The sequence below is a fragment of the Salmo salar genome, chromosome ssa29 (assembly GCF_905237065.1).
Source record: "Salmo salar chromosome ssa29, Ssal_v3.1, whole genome shotgun sequence".
Lineage (NCBI taxonomy): Eukaryota > Metazoa > Chordata > Actinopteri > Salmoniformes > Salmonidae > Salmo > Salmo salar.
The window spans coordinates 32,207,559-32,224,523 of NC_059470.1; the positions used below are offsets into that span (position 1 = coordinate 32,207,559).

Here is a 16,965-nt window from a genome sequence, read left to right on the forward strand (position 1 = left end):
CGTTTGATTGTTCATTTCACTTTTGTTTATTATCTATTTCACTTGCTTTGGCAATGTTAACATATGTTTCCCATGGCGATAAAGCCCTTTGAATTAAATAGTCCCACACTAGTCCACACTAGTCCCACACTGGTCCACACTAATCCCACACTAATCCCACACTGGTCCCACACTGGTCCACACTAGTCCCACACTGGTCCACACTAATCCCACACTGATCCACACTAATCCCACACTGGTCCACACTAATACACACTAGTCCCACACTAATCCCACACTGGTCCACACTAGTCCCACACTAATCCCACACTGGTCCCACACTGGTCCACACTAATACATACTAGTCCCACACTAGTCCCACACTGGCCCACACTGGTCCACACTAGTCCCACACTAGTCCCACACTGGTCCACACTAATCCCACACTGGTCCACACTAATCCCACACTAATCCTCACTAGTCCCACACTAGTCCCACACTGGTCCACACTGGTCCACACTAGTCCCACACTAATCCCACACTAGTCCACACTGGTCCACACTAATCCCACACTAATCCCACACTGGTCCACACTAATCCCACACTAGTCCCACACTAGTCCACACTAATCCCATACTAATCCCACACTAGCCCCACACTGGTCCACACTAGTCCACACTAATCCCATACTAGTCCAACACTAATCCCATACTAGTCCCACACTAGTCCACACTAATCCCACACTAGTCCCACACTGGTCCACACTAATCCCATACTAGTCCAACACTAATCCCATACTAGTCCCACACTGGTCCACACTAGTCCACACTAATCCCATACTAGTCCACACTAATCCCACACTAGTCCACACTAATCCCATACTAGTCCAACACTAATCCCATACTAGTCCAAACTAGTCCCACACTAGTTCCATACTAGTCCCACACTTGTCCACACTAATCCCACGCTAGTCCAACACTAGTCCACACTAGTCCCACACTGGTCAACACTAATCCAATGCTAGTCCAACACTAGTCCCATACTAGTCCACACTAGTCCCACACTGGTCCACACTAGTCCCATACTAGTCCATACTAGTCCCACACTTGTCCCCTACTAGTCCAACACTAGTCCCCTACTAGTCCAACACTAGTCCAACACTAGTCCCACACTTGTCCACACTAATCCCACGCTAGTCCAACACTAGTCCCATACTAGTCCACACTAGTCCCACACTGGTCCACACTAATCCCACACTGGTCCAACACTAGTCCCATACTAGTCCCATACTAGTCCCACACTAGTCCCATACTAGTCCCACACTAGTTCCACACTAGTCCCATACTAGACCAACACTAGTACCACACTAGTCCCCTACTAGTCCAACACTAGTCCCACACTAGTCCCATACTAGTCCCACACTAGTTCCACACTAGTACAATACTAGTCCGTACACTAGTACCACACTAGTCCCATACTAGTCCCACACTAGTTCCACACTAGTCCCCTACTAGTCCAACACTAGTCTCATACTAGTCCAAACTAGTCCCACACTAGTTCCATACTAGTCCCCTACTAGTCCAACACTAGTCCTATACTAGTCCAAACTAGTCCCACACTAGTTCCATACTAGTCCCATACTAGTCCAACACTAGTCCCCTACTAGTCCAACACTAGTTCCACACTAGTCCCATACTAGTCCAACAATAGTCCAACACTAGTCCCATACTAGTCCCACACTAGTTCCACACTAGTCCCATACTAGTCCAATACTAGTCCCATACTAGTCCCATACTAGTCCCACACTAGTTCCACACTAGTCCCATACTAGTCCAACACTAGTACCACACTAGTCCCCTACTAGTCCAACACTAGTTCCACACTAGTCCCATACTAGTCCGTACACTAGTACCACACTAGTCCCATACTAGTCCGCACACTAGTACCACACTAGTCCCATACTAGTCCCACACTAGTTCCACACTAGTCCCATACTAGTCCCACACTAGTTCCACACTAGTCCCCTACTAGTCCAACACTAGTCCCACACTAGTCCCATACTAGTCCCACACTAGTTCCACACTAGTACAATACTAGTCCGTACACTAGTACCACACTAGTCCCATACTAGTCCCACACTAGTTCCACACTAGTCCCCTACTAGTCCAAATCTAGTCTCATACTAGTCCAAACTAGTCCCACACTAGTTCCATACTAGTCCCCTACTAGTCCAACACTAGTCCTATACTAGTCCAAACTAGTCCCACACTAGTTCCATACTAGTCCCATACTAGTCCAACACTAGTCCCCTACTAGTCCAACACTAGTTCCACACTAGTCCCATACTAGTCCAACAATAGTCCAACAATAGTCCCATACTAGTCCCACACTAGTTCCACACTAGTCCCATACTAGTCCAACACTAGTCCCATACTAGTCAACACTAGTCCCACACTAGTTACACTAGTCCCACACTAGTTCCACACTAGTCCCATACTAGTCCAACACTAGTCCCACACTGGTCCACACTAATCCCACACTGGTCCAACACTAGTCCCATACTAGTCCCATACTAGTCCCACACTAGTCCCATACTAGTCCCACACTAGTTTCACACTAGTCCAACACTAGTACCACACTAGTCCCCTACTAGTCCCACACTAGTTCCACACTAGTCCCATACTAGTCCAACACTTGTCCCATACTAGTCCAACACTAGTCCCACACTAGTTCCACACTAGTCCCATACTAGTCCAACACTAGTCCCACACTAATAATATATAGAGCAGGAGCAACTGAAAGCCTTGAGCAGACCTGATGTGTCGGCTTACTGAGACTGAGGCGATGTGGAGGGTGGGATCGTGAATAAGCACTTGGCACCAGTGGAACCAATTAATCACCCTGTGTATGTGTGTGTATATGTGTGTGTATATGTGTCCTAAGGGCATGATGAGACCACACGCAGGAGAGGAGATGAGATGAGAGGAGAGGAGAGGAGAGGAGAGGAGAGGAGAGGAGAGGAGAGGAGAGGAGAGGAGAGGAGAGGAGAGGAGAGGAGAGGAGAGGAGAGGAGAGTGGAAAGAGGAGAGTGGAAAGAGGAAAGGAGAGGAGGAGAGAGGAGGAGAGAGAAGAGAGGAAAGGAGTTGAAGAGGAGAAAGGGGAGGAGAGGAGGACAGAGGAGAGACAGAGAGGAGAGGAGGAGAGACAGAGCCTAGAGGCATCAGATCACATCTCAGCTAGAGAGGACTTTCCTTGCGTCCTGGTAGTGTGTTTGTGTGCGTGTGTGTGTGCGTGTGTGTGTGTGTGTGTGTGTGTGTGTGTGTGTCTGTGTGTGTGTGTGTGTGCGTAAGGGATGTCTGATGCGTGGGAGAACTGGAAGAGTATGAAAGCAGGTTGGTGAATTGTTTTCCACAGACAAGGATTTGGTCTGGATTGTGCTTTTCTAACCTGGTGTTTGTCTTGTGCCCTAATTTCAACCCTTAGGTTCATCTCAGAAAACGAGTATAGGCATAAACAAGCTGGGGAATCATTCCTCCCAGACTACCATATCAAATTATTGCAATATGTCTCATCTCTTCCTCTCAGATCTAGGAGACAGGGGGAATAGAGGTCAGGGGGAGTAGAGGTCAGAGGGTATAGAGGTCAGAGGGTAAAGAGGTCAGAGGGTAAAGAGGTCAGAGGGTATAGAGGTCAGAGGGTATAGAGGTCAGGGGGTATAGAGGTCAGGGGGTATAGAGGTCAGGGGGTATAGAGGTCAGAGGGTAAAGAGGTCAGAGGGTATAGAGGTCAGAGTGTATAGAGGTCAGGGGGTATAGAGGTCAGAGGGTAAAGAGGTCAGAGGGTATAGAGGTCAGAGGGTATAGAGGTCAGGGGGTATAGAGGTCAGAGCGTGTAGAGGTCAGAGCGTGTAGAGGTCAGAGGGTATAGAGGTCAGAGGGTATAGAGGTCAGGGGGTATAGAGGTCAGGGGGTATAGAGGTCAGAGGGTATAGAGGTCAGAGGGTATAGAGGTCAGAGGGAATAGAGGTCAGAGGGTATAGAAGTCAGAGGGTATAGAGGTCAGGGGTATAGAGGTCAGAGGGTATAGAGGTCAGAGGGTATAGAGGTCAGAGGGTATAGAGGTCAGGGGTATAGAGGTCAGAGGGTATAGAGGTCAGGGGTATAGAGGTCAGAGGGTATAGAGGTCAGTGGTATAGAGGTCAGGGGTATAGAGGTCAGAGGGTATAGAGGTCAGAGGGTATAGAGGTCAGGGGTATAGAGGTCAGAGGGTATAGAGGTCAGGGGTATAGAGGTCAGAGGGTATAGAGGTCAGAGGGTATAGAGGTCAGAGGGTATAGAGGTCAGGGGGTATAGAGGTCAGAGGGTATAGAGGTCAGAGGGTATAGAGGTCAGGGGTACGGAGGTCAGGGGTATAGAGGTCAGGGGGTATAGAGGTCAGAGGGTATAGAGGTCAGAGGGTATAGCGGTCAGAGGGTGTAGGTATTTGGTATTTTATTAGGATCCCCATTAGTAGATACTCTTCCAGGGTTCACACAAACATGAAGCATGACATACAGTAAGTAGCACAAAGGTTCAATCCAATGTGCTGTCAAACGAGTAGCTCAGAGATCTAAGAACCACAACACAAAACCTAGAAATATGGATCAATAAAGCATCCTGTCTGTTAGCAATCTGCTTCTTCTTACCTCCAGCAGTCAGTCTCCTGATAGTCTATTAGAGTTTATTAAGTCAGTCTACTGATAGTCTATTAGATAGAGTTTATTAAGTTAGTCTCCTGATAGTCTATTAGATGGAGTTTATTAAGTCAGTCTACTGATAGTCTATTAGATGGAGTTTATTAAGTTAGTCTCCTGATAGTCTATTAGATGGAGTTTATTAAGTCAGTCTACTGATAGTCTATTAGAAGGAGTTTATTAAGTCAGTCTACTGATAGTCTATTAGATGGAGTTTATTAAGTCAGTCTCCTGATAGTCTATTAGATGGAGTTTATTAAGTCAGTCTCCTGATAGTCTATTAGATGGAGTTTATTAAGTCAGTCTCCTGATAGTCTATTAGATGGAGTTTATTAAGTCAGTCTACTGATAGTCTATTAGATGGAGTTTATTAAGTCAGTCTACTGATAATCTATTAGATGGAGTTTATTAAGTCAGTCTCCTGATAGTCTATTAGAAGGAGTTTATTAAGTCAGTCTCCTGATAGTCTATTAGAAGGAGTTTATTAAGTCAGTCTACTGACAGTCTATTAGAAGGAGTTTATTAAGTCAGTCTACTGATAGTCTATTAGATGGAGTTTATTAAGTCAGTCTACTGATAGTCTATTAGATGGAGTTTATTAAGTCAGTCTCCTGATAGTCTATTAGATAGAGTTTATTAAGTCAGTCTACTGATAGTCTATTAGATGGAGTTTATTAAGTCAGTCTCCTGATAGTCTATTAGATGGAGTTTATTAAGTCAGTCTCCTGATAGTCTATTAGATGGAGTTTATTAAGTCAGTCTCCTGATAGTCTATTAGATGGAGTTTATTAAGTCAGTCTCCTGATAGTCTATTAGATGGAGTTTATTAAGTCAGTCTACTGATAGTCTATTAGATGGAGTTTATTAAGTCAGTCTCCTGATAGTCTATTAGAGTTTATTAAGTGAGTCTACTGATAGTCTATTAGAGTTTATTAAGTCAGTCTCCTGATAGTCTATTAGATAGAGTTTATTAAGTCAGTCTACTGATAGTCTATTAGATGGAGTTTATTAAGTCAGTCTACTGATAGTCTATTAGATGGAGTTTATTAAGTCAGTCTCCTGATAGTCTATTAGAGTTTATTAAGTCAGTCTCCTGATAGTCTATTAGATAGAGTTTATTAAGTCAGTCTACTGATAGTCTATTAGATGGAGTTTATTAAGTCAGTCTCCTGATAGTCTATTAGATGGAGTTTATTAAGTCAGTCTCCTGATAGTCTATTAGATGGAGTTTATTAAGTCAGTCTCCTGACAGTCTATTAGATGGAGATTATTAAGTCAGTCTACTGATAGTCTATTAGATGGAGTTTATTAAGTCAGTCTACTGATAGTCTATTAGATGGAGTTTATTAAGTCAGTCTCCTGATAGTCTATTAGATGGAGTTTATTAAGTCAGTCTCCTGATAGTCTATTAGAGTTTATTAAGTCAGTCTCCTGATAGTCTATTAGATGGAGTTTATTAAGTCAGTCTCCTGATAGTCTATTAGATGGAGTTTATTAAGTCAGTCTACTGATAGTCTATTAGATGGAGTTTATTAAGTCAGTCTCCTGATAGTCTATTAGATGGAGTTTATTAAGTCAGTCTACTGATAGTCTATTAGAAGGAGTTTATTAAGTCAGTCTACTGATAGTCTATTAGAAGGAGTTTATTAAGTCAGTCTCCTGATAGTCTATTAGAGTTTATTAAGTCAGTCTACTGATAGTCTATTAGATGGAGTTTATTAAGTCAGTCTCCTGATAGTCTATTAGAGTTTATTAAGTCAGTCTCCTGATAGTCTATTAGATGGAGTTTATTAAGTCAGTCTCCTGATAATCTATTAGATGGAGTTTATTAAGTCAGTCTACTGATAGTCTATTAGATGGAGTTTATTAAGTCAGTCTCCTGATAGTCTATTAGATAGAGTTTATTAAGTCAGTCTAGTGATAGTCTATTAGAAGGAGTTTATTAAGTCAGTCTCCTGATAGTCTATTAGATAGAGTTTATTAAGTCAGTCTACTGATAGTCTATTAGATGGAGTTTATTAAGTCAGTCTCCTGATAGTCTATTAGATGGAGTTTATTAAGTCAGTCTCCTGATAGTCTATTAGATGGAGTTTATTAAGTCAGTCTCCTGACAGTCTATTAGATGGAGATTATTAAGTCAGTCTACTGATAGTCTATTAGATGGAGTTTATTAAGTCAGTCTACTGATAGTCTATTAGATGGAGTTTATTAAGTCAGTCTCCTGATAGTCTATTAGATGGAGTTTATTAAGTCAGTCTCCTGATAGTCTATTAGAGTTTATTAAGTCAGTCTCCTGATAGTCTATTAGATGGAGTTTATTAAGTCAGTCTCCTGATAATCTATTAGATGGAGTTTATTAAGTCAGTCTACTGATAGTCTATTAGATGGAGTTTATTAAGTCAGTCTCCTGATAGTCTATTAGATAGAGTTTATTAAGTCAGTCTACTGATAGTCTATTAGAAGGAGTTTATTAAGTCAGTCTACTGATAGTCTATTAGAAGGAGTTTATTAAGTCAGTCTCCTGATAGTCTATTAGAGTTTATTAAGTCAGTCTACTGATAGTCTATTAGATGGAGTTTATTAAGTCAGTCTCCTGATAGTCTATTAGAGTTTATTAAGTCAGTCTCCTGATAGTCTATTAGATGGAGTTTATTAAGTCAGTCTCCTGATAATCTATTAGATGGAGTTTATTAAGTCAGTCTACTGATAGTCTATTAGATGGAGTTTATTAAGTCAGTCTCCTGATAGTCTATTAGATAGAGTTTATTAAGTCAGTCTACTGATAGTCTATTAGAAGGAGTTTATTAAGTCAGTCTCCTGATAGTCTATTAGAGTTTATTAAGTCAGTCTACTGATAGTCTATTAGATGGAGTTTATTAAGTCAGTCTCCTGATAGTCTATTAGATGGAGTTTATTAAGTTAGTCTCCTGATAGTCTATAAGAGTTTATTAAGTCAGTCTACTGATAGTCTATTAGAAGGAGTTTATTAAGTCAGTCTACTGATAGTCTATTAGATGGAGTTTATTAAGTCAGTCTCCTGATAGTCTATTAGATAGAGTTTATTAAGTCAGTCTACTGATAGTCTATTAGAAGGAGTTTATTAAGTCAGTCTCCTGATAGTCTATTAGAGTTTATTAAGTCAGTCTACTGATAGTCTATTAGAGTTTATTAAGTCAGTCTCCTGATAGTCTATTAGATGGAGTTTATTAAGTCAGTCTCCTGATAGTCTATTAGATGGTGTTTATTAAGTCAGTCTCCTGATAGTCTATTAGATGGAGTTTATTAAGTCAGTCTCCTGACAGTCTATTAGATGGAGTTTATTAAGTCAGTCTACTGATAGTCTATTAGATGGAGTTTATTAAGTCAGTCTACTGATAGTCTATTAGATGGAGTTTATTAAGTCAGTCTACTGATAGTCTATTAGAGTTTATTAAGTCAGTCTCCCGATAGTCTATTAGATGGAGTTTATTAAGTCAGTCTCCTGATAGTCTATTAGATGGAGTTTATTAAGTCAGTCTACTGATAGTCTATTAGATGGAGTTTATTAAGTCAGTCTCCTGATAGTCTATTAGATGGAGTTTATTAAGTCAGTCTCCTGATAGTCTATTAGATGGAGTTTATTAAGTCAGTCTCCTGATAGTCTATTAGAGTTTATTAAGTCAGTCTCCTGATAGTCTATTAGATGGAGTTTATTAAGTCAGTCTCCTGATAATCTATTAGATGGAGTTTATTAAATCAGTCTACTGATAGTCTATTAGATGGAGTTTATTAAGTCAGTCTCCTGATAGTCTATTAGATAGAGTTTATTAAGTCAGTCTACTGATAGTCTATTAGAAGGAGTTTATTAAGTCAGTCTACTGATAGTCTATTAGAAGGAGTTTATTAAGTCAGTCTACTGATAGTCTATTAGATGGAGTTTATTAAGTCAGTCTACTGATAGTCTATTAGATGGAGTTTATTAAGTCAGTCTACTGATAGTCTATTAGATGGAGTTTATTAAGTCAGTCTCCTGATAGTCTATTAGATAGAGTTTATTAAGTCAGTCTACTGATAGTCTATTAGATGGAGTTTATTAAGTCAGTCTACTGATAGTCTATTAGATGGAGTTTATTAAGTCAGTCTACTGATAGTCTATTAGAAGGAGTTTATTAAGTCAGTCTCCTGATAGTCTATTAGAGTTTATTAAGTCAGTCTACTGATAGTCTATTAGATGGAGTTTATTAAGTCAGTCTCCTGATAGTCTATTAGAGTTTATTAAGTCAGTCTCCTGATAGTCTATTAGATGGAGTTTATTAAGTCAGTCTCCTGATAATCTATTAGATGGAGTTTATTAAGTCAGTCTACTGATAGTCTATTAGATGGAGTTTATTAAGTCAGTCTCCTGATAGTCTATTAGATGGAGTTTATTAAGTCAGTCTACTGATAGTCTATTAGAAGGAGTTTATTAAGTCAGTCTCCTGATAGTCTATTAGGAGTTTATTAAGTCAGTCTACTGATAGTCTATTAGATGGAGTTTATTAAGTCAGTCTCCTGATAGTCTATTAGATGGAGTTTATTAAGTTAGTCTCCTGATAGTCTATAAGAGTTTATTAAGTCAGTCTACTGATAGTCTATTAGAAGGAGTTTATTAAGTCAGTCTACTGATAGTCTATTAGATGGAGTTTATTAAGTCAGTCTACTGATAGTCTATTAGATGGAGTTTATTAAGTCAGTCTACTGATAGTCTATTAGAAGGAGTTTATTAAGTCAGTCTCCTGATAGTCTATTAGAGTTTATTAAGTCAGTCTACTGATAGTCTATTAGAGTTTATTAAGTCAGTCTCCTGATAGTCTATTAGATGGAGTTTATTAAGTCAGTCTCCTGATAGTCTATTAGATGGTGTTTATTAAGTCAGTCTCCTGATAGTCTATTAGATGGAGTTTATTAAGTCAGTCTCCTGACAGTCTATTAGATGGAGTTTATTAAGTCAGTCTACTGATAGTCTATTAGATGGAGTTTATTAAGTCAGTCTACTGATAGTCTATTAGATGGAGTTTATTAAGTCAGTCTACTGATAGTCTATTAGAGTTCATTAAGTCAGTCTCCCGATAGTCTATTAGATGGAGTTTATTAAGTCAGTCTCCTGATAGTCTATTAGATGGAGTTTATTAAGTCAGTCTACTGATAGTCTATTAGATGGAGTTTATTAAGTCAGTCTCCTGATAGTCTATTAGATGGAGTTTATTAAGTCAGTCTCCTGATAGTCTATTAGATGGAGTTTATTAAGTCAGTCTCCTGATAGTCTATTAGAGTTTATTAAGTCAGTCTCCTGATAGTCTATTAGATGGAGTTTATTAAGTCAGTCTCCTGATAGTCTATTAGATGGAGTTTATTAAGTCAGTCTACTGATAGTCTATTAGATGGAGTTTATTAAGTCAGTCTCCTGATAGTCTATTAGATAGAGTTTATTAAGTCAGTCTACTGATAGTCTATTAGATGGAGTTTATTAAGTCAGTCTCCTGATAGTCTATTAGATGGAGTTTATTAAGTCAGTCTACTGATAGTCTATTAGATAGAGTTTATTAAGTCAGTCTCCTGATAGTCTATTAGATGGAGTTTATTAAGTCAGTCTACTGATAGTCTATTAGATGGAGTTTATTAAGTCAGTCTACTGATAGTCTATTAGATGGAGTTTATTAAGTCAGTCTCCTGATAGTCTATTAGAGTTTATTAAGTCAGTCTACTGATAGTCTATTAGAGTTTATTAAGTCAGTCTCCTGATAGTATATTAGATAGAGTTTATTAAGTCAGTCTACTGATAGTCTATTAGATGGAGTTTATTAAGTCAGTCTACTGATAGTCTATTAGATGGAGTTTATTAAGTCAGTCTCCTGATAGTCTAATAGATGGAGTTTATTAAGTCAGTCTACTGATAGTCTATTAGATGGAGTTTATTAAGTCAGTCTACTGATAGTCTATTAGAGTTTATTAAGTCAGTCTACTGATAGTCTATTAGAGTTTATTAAGTCAGTCTCCTGATAGTCTATTAGATGGAGTTTATTAAGTCAGTCTCCTAATAGTCTATTAGATGGAGTTTATTAAGTCAGTCTACTGATAGTCTATTAGATGGAGTTTATTAAGTCAGTCTACTGATAGTCTATGAGATGGAGTTTATTAAGTCAGTCTCCTGATAGTCTATTAGAGTTTATTAAGTCAGTCTCCTGATAGTCTATTAGATGGAGTTTATTAAGTCAGTCTACTGATAGTCTATTAGATGGAGTTTATTAAGTCAGTCTCCTGATAGTCTATTAGATGGAGTTTATTAAGTCAGTCTCCTGATAGTCTATTAGATGGAGTTTATTAAGTCAGTCTACTGATAGTCTATTAGAAGGAGTTTATTAAGTCAGTCTGCTGATAGTCTATTAGAAGGAGTTTATTAAGTCAGTCTCCTGATAGTCTATTAGAAGGAGTTTATTAAGTCAGTCTACTGATAGTCTATTAGATGGAGTTTATTAAGTCAGTCTCCTGATAGTCTATTAGATAGAGTTTATTAAGTCAGTCTCCTGATAGTCTATTAGAAGGAGTTTATTAAGTCAGTCTGCTGATAGTCTATTAGATAGAGTTTATTAAGTCAGTCTACTGATAGTCTATTAGAAGGAGTTTATTAAGTCAGTCTCCTGATAGTCTATTAGATAGAGTTTATTAAGTCAGTCTCCTGATAGAGTTTATTAAAGAAGAGGAGTAAGGAGGAAGAAAGGGGGAGGAGTCTGACATACACTGAGTATACAAAACATTAAAAATACCTGCTGTTTCTTTACACTGACCAGGTGAATCCAGGTGAAAGCTGTGATCCCTTATTGATGTCACTTGTTAAATCCACTTCAATCAGTGTAGATGAAGGGGAGGAGACAGGTTAAAGAAGGTTTGAAACAATAGAGACATGGATTGTGTGTGTGTGTCATTCAGAGGGTGAATGGGCAGGCCAAGACAAAACATGTAATTGCCTGGCAGTAGTAAGTGGTTGTAGTTGCCAGGTGCACCGGTTTGCGTCAAGAACTGCAACGCTGCTGGGTTTTTCACACTGTGTATCAAGAATGGTCCACCACCCAAAGGACATCCAGCCAACTTAACACAACTGTGGGAAGCATTGGAGTCAACATGGACCAGCATCCCTGTGGAACGCCTTCAACACCTTGAGTCCATATCCTGAGGAATTGAGGCTGCCAGTTATAAAGTACAGTAGAGTTAGAGATTCAAAGCTCATTTACGTGCCGTGAGGAGAGTAAATCAATCTGATCATTTGCCGTTGCAGCGTCTTTGCAATTCAACACATTTAGAAAAAATTATTTCTTACAACGCTGAGGCTTGGTGATTAAGGTTCTACAGGAGGCTTGGTGATTAAGGTTCTACAGGAGGCTTGGTGATTAAGGTTCTACAGGAGGCTTGGTGATTAAGGTTCTACAGGAGGCTTGGTGATTAAGGTTCTACATGAGGCTTGGTGATTAAGGTACTACAGGAGGCTTGGTGATTAAGGTTCTACAGGAGTCTTGGTGATTAAGGTTCTACAGGAGGCTTGGTGATTAAGGTTCTACAGGAGGCTTGGTGATTAAGGTTCTACAGGAGGCTTGGTGATTAAGGTTCTACAGGAGGCTTGGTGATTAAGGTTCTACAGGAGGCTTGGTGATTAAGGTTCTACAGGAGGCTTGGTGATTAAGGTTCTACAGGAGGCTTGGTGATGAAGTGTCACGTCCTGGCCAGTATAAGGGATAATTGGTATTGTAGTTTGGTCAGGATGTGGCAGAGGGTATTCGTTTTATGGTATTCGGGGTGGTGTGTTTGTTGTAGGGGATTTGATTTGTGTATTCCGGGGTTTTTGGGCACTGTTCCTTGTTATGTATGTCTATGATTGATCTAGCTGTTGTATATCTATGTGTGGTCAATTGGGGTTGGGACTCTCAATTGAAGGCAGGTGTTGTCCATTTGCCTTTGATTGAGAGTCCCATATATTAGGGTGTGTTTGTATGTGTCTTTTGTGGGAGATTGTTGTGTGCACTGCGTTTGTTTGAGCCTGCCACACTGTTGCCGTTGTGAGTATTGTTTGGTGTTTTGTTTTTTCTCAAGTGGATACCTTACATGTTTTTATCAGTAATAAAGATGAGTGTCCACAATCCCGCTGCATGTTGGTCTTTTCCGCAACACGATGAAAACTGTGACATGAAGGTTCTACAGGAAGCTTGGTGATTAAGGTTCTACAGGAGGCTTGGTGATTGAGGTACTACAGGAGGCTTGGTGATTAAGGTTCTACAGGAGGCTTGGTGATGAAGGTTCTACAGGAGGCTTGGTGATGAAGGTTCTACAGGAGGCTTGGTGATGAAGGTTCTACAGGAGGCTTGGTGATTAAGGTTCTACAGGAGGCTTGGTGATGAAGGTTCTACAGGAGGCTTAGTGATTGAGGTACTACAGGAGGCTTGGTGATGAAGGTTCTACAGGAGGCTTGGTGATGAAGGTTCTACAGGAGGCTTGGTGATGAAGGTACTACAGGAGGCTTGGTGATTAAGGTTCTACAGGAGGCTTAGTGATTGAGGTACTACAGGAGGCTTGGTCATTAAGGTACTACAGGAGGCTTGGTAATTTTGTTTCTTAATCTCGTCTCTAAGATCTGTGTTCTTCCCCAGAGAGAACGCAGGGTGTTTTTGATGTATCACAACAAACCAATATCTCCTTCTACATACCTATACCTACAGTATCTGTGTGAAGGGTAAACATGAATAAATCTCAATAAAAGAGGTCCTCGTCTTCAATAAGGGGTTGTTAGAACTAGCAACAACCTCATTTAATATGAGTTTTTTTAACCTTTTTTTTGTCTCCTGTCTTTTAGATGTTTGGTCATGTTTGCTTTTCAAGATGTCCAATAGGATTTCCATGACACATATCTACCCAGCCACATTATCAGTGTGTAAAAGCTTGAGATCACACGCCCTGTCCCTCATATCCCCATCATTATCTCTGTGACATCATTGGCAGTTATTAGTGACACTAAGGTCTGTAGAGGTACCCGTCTATCATTCTCACAGCTCGTTAGCCAGAGCAAAGCAGGCGCTCCTGAAGAACGGCTGCCTTTGCACGCTGGCTAGCAGGAACGTCAGTGTAAATGAAGGTCAAATGGAACCAACGGGACCCTGAACAGATTCTACCCCAAAGCCACAAAACTGTTAAATAGTTAAATAGTTAACCAAATAGTTACCAGGACTATCTGCATGGACCCTTTTTGCATTACCTTTTTTGATTCATCACGGACACTGTTGTTACTGTTTATTGTCTATCCTGTTGCCTAGTCACTTTATTCCTAGCTATATGTACATACACTACATGGCCAAAAGTATGTAGACACCTGCTCGTCGAACATCTCATTCCAACATCATGGGCATTAATATGGAGTTGGTCCCCCCTTTGCCGCTATAACAGCCTCCACTATTCTGGGAAGGCTTTCAACTAGATGCTGGACTTGCTGCAGGGACTTGCTTCCATTCAGCCACAAGAGCATTAGTGAGGTTGGACACTGATGTTGGGCGATTAGGCCTGGCTCGCAATCGGTTCACACCGATCTCAACAAACCATTTCTGTATGGACCTCGCTTTGTGCACAGGGGCATTGTCATGCTGAAACAGGAAAGGGCCTGTTGGAAACAGAATCGTCTAGAATGTCATTGTATGCAGTTGCGTTAAGATTTTCCACTGGAACTAAGGGGCCTAGCCTAAACCATGAAAAACAGCCCCAGACCATTATTCTGCCTCCATCAAACTTTACAGTGGTCACTATGCATTCGGGCAGGTAGTGTTCTCCTGGCATCCACCAAACCCAGATTCATCCGTCGGACTGCCAGATAGTGAAGCGTGATTCATCACTCAAGAGAACACATTTCCGCTGCTCCAGAGTTGAATGGCAGCGAGCTTTACACCACTCCAGTCGATGCTTGGCATTGCACATGGTGATCTTAGGCTTGTCTGAGGCTGCTCAGCCATGGAAACCCATGTCATGAAGCTCTCAACTAACAGTTATTGTGCTGATGATGCTTCCAGGGGCAGTTTGGAACTCGGTAGTGAGTGTTGCAACCAAGGACAGACGATGTTTACGCACAACACAATTCAGCACAAGGCAATCCAGTTCTGTGAGCTTTTGTGGCCTACCACTTCACGTCTGAGCCGTTGTTGCTCCTATATTTTTCCACTTCACAATAACAGCACCTACAGTTGACTGGGGCAGCTCTAGCAGGACATACATTTGGCGAACTGACTTCTTGCAAAGGTGGCATCCTATGACGGTGCCACGTTGAAAGTCACTGAGCTTTTCAGTAAGGCTATTCTACTGTCAATGTTTGTCTCTGGAGATTGCATGGCTGTGAACTCGATATTATACACCTGACAGCAACTGGTGTGGCTGAAATAGCAGAATCCACTAATTTGAAGGCATGTCCATATACTTTTGGCTATGTAGTGTACCTCCATTACCTCATACCCCTGCACATCAACTAGGTACTGGTACCCCATGTATATAGCCAGGTTATTACCTCGTACCACTGCACATCGACTCTACTGGTACCCCGTGGATATAGCCAGGTTATTACCTCGTACCCCTGCACATCAACTCTACTGGTACCCCGTGTATATAGCCAGTTATTACCTCGCCCCTGCACATCGATCTACTGGTAACCCGTGTATATAGCCAAGTTATTACCTCGTACCCCTGCACATCAACTCTACCAGTACCCCATTTATATAGCCACATTATTACCTCGTACCCTTGCATATTGACTCGGTACTGGTACCCCTGCATATTGACTCGGTACTGGTACCCCATGTATATAGCCAAGTTATTACCTCGTACCCCTGCACATCAACTCTACTGGTACCCCGTGTATATAGCCAAGTTATTACCTCGTACCCCTGCACATTGACTCTACTGGTACCCCGTTTATATAGCCAAGTTATTACCTCGTACCCCTGCACATCAACTCTACTGGTACCCCGTTTATATAGCCAAGTTATTACCTCGTACCCCTGCACATTGACTCGGTACTGGTACCCCGTGTATATAGCCAAGTTATTACCTCGTACCCCTGCACATCAACTCTACTGGTACCCCGTGGATATAGCCAAGTTATTACCTCGTACCCCTGCACATCGACTCTACTGGTAACCCGTGTATATAGCCAAGTTATTACCTCGTACCCCTGCACATCAACTCTACCAGTACCCCATTTATATAGCCACATTATTACCTCGTACCCTTGCATATTGACTCGGTACTGGTACCCCTGCATATTGACTCGGTACTGGTACCCCATGTATATAGCCAAGTTATTACCTCGTACCCCTGCACATCAACTCTACTGGTACCCCGTGTATATAGCCAAGTTATTACCTCGTACCCCTGCACATTGACTCTACTGGTACCCCGTTTATATAGCCAAGTTATTACCTCGTACCCCTGCACATCAACTCTACTGGTACCCCGTTTATATAGCCAAGTTATTACCTCGTACCCCTGCACATTGACTCGGTACTGGTACCCCGTGTATATAGCCAAGTTATTACCTCGTACCCCTGCACATCAACTCTACTGGTACCCCGTGGATATAGCCAACTTATTACCTCGTACCCCTGCACATCAACTCTACTGGTACCCTGTGTTTATAGCCATGTTATTACCTCGTACCCCTGCACATCGACTATACTGGTACCCCATGTATATAGCCAAGTTATTACCTCGTACCCCTGCACATCAACTGTACTGGTACCCTGTGTTTATAGCCTAGTTATCATTACTCATTCTGTATTTATTATTACTTTTATTATTACACGTTTTACTTTTCTATTATTTCCCTATTTTCTTTCTCTCTGCATTTTTGGGAAGGACCCATAAGTAAGCATTTCACTTTTAGTCTACATCTGTTGTTTACAAAGCATGTGACTAATACAATTTGATTTGAGGTGAAGTGACTGTGGGACATTGGGGAGGGAAGTGACAAGCGACCCATTGGAGTTTGATGTTGGTTGTTTGTGCCTGAACTGAGTTTAAAATGCCCTGAAAATCTGTGAACACAGAACGGGAAAACAGAGTAGATAGAGTAGACCTACAAGTAAACAACATAACTTCAGTTGGTTGATGTTGTAAAGTACTTTGTGTGTGATTAAATGGTATTACCAATGTTATTACCATTAAATATGACCTACCGGTATGTCCTGTAATGTAGGAACACACAGTGATGGAACACA

General features: G+C 40.8%; 1 protein-coding gene across 3 annotated transcripts in view; it reads right to left on the reverse strand.

Moving 5' to 3' along the window:
* Positions 1 to 16,965, reverse strand: part of LOC106590611 (semaphorin-5A) — a 350,252-nt gene that overhangs the window by 298,052 nt on the left and 35,235 nt on the right. The window lies entirely within an intron of this gene.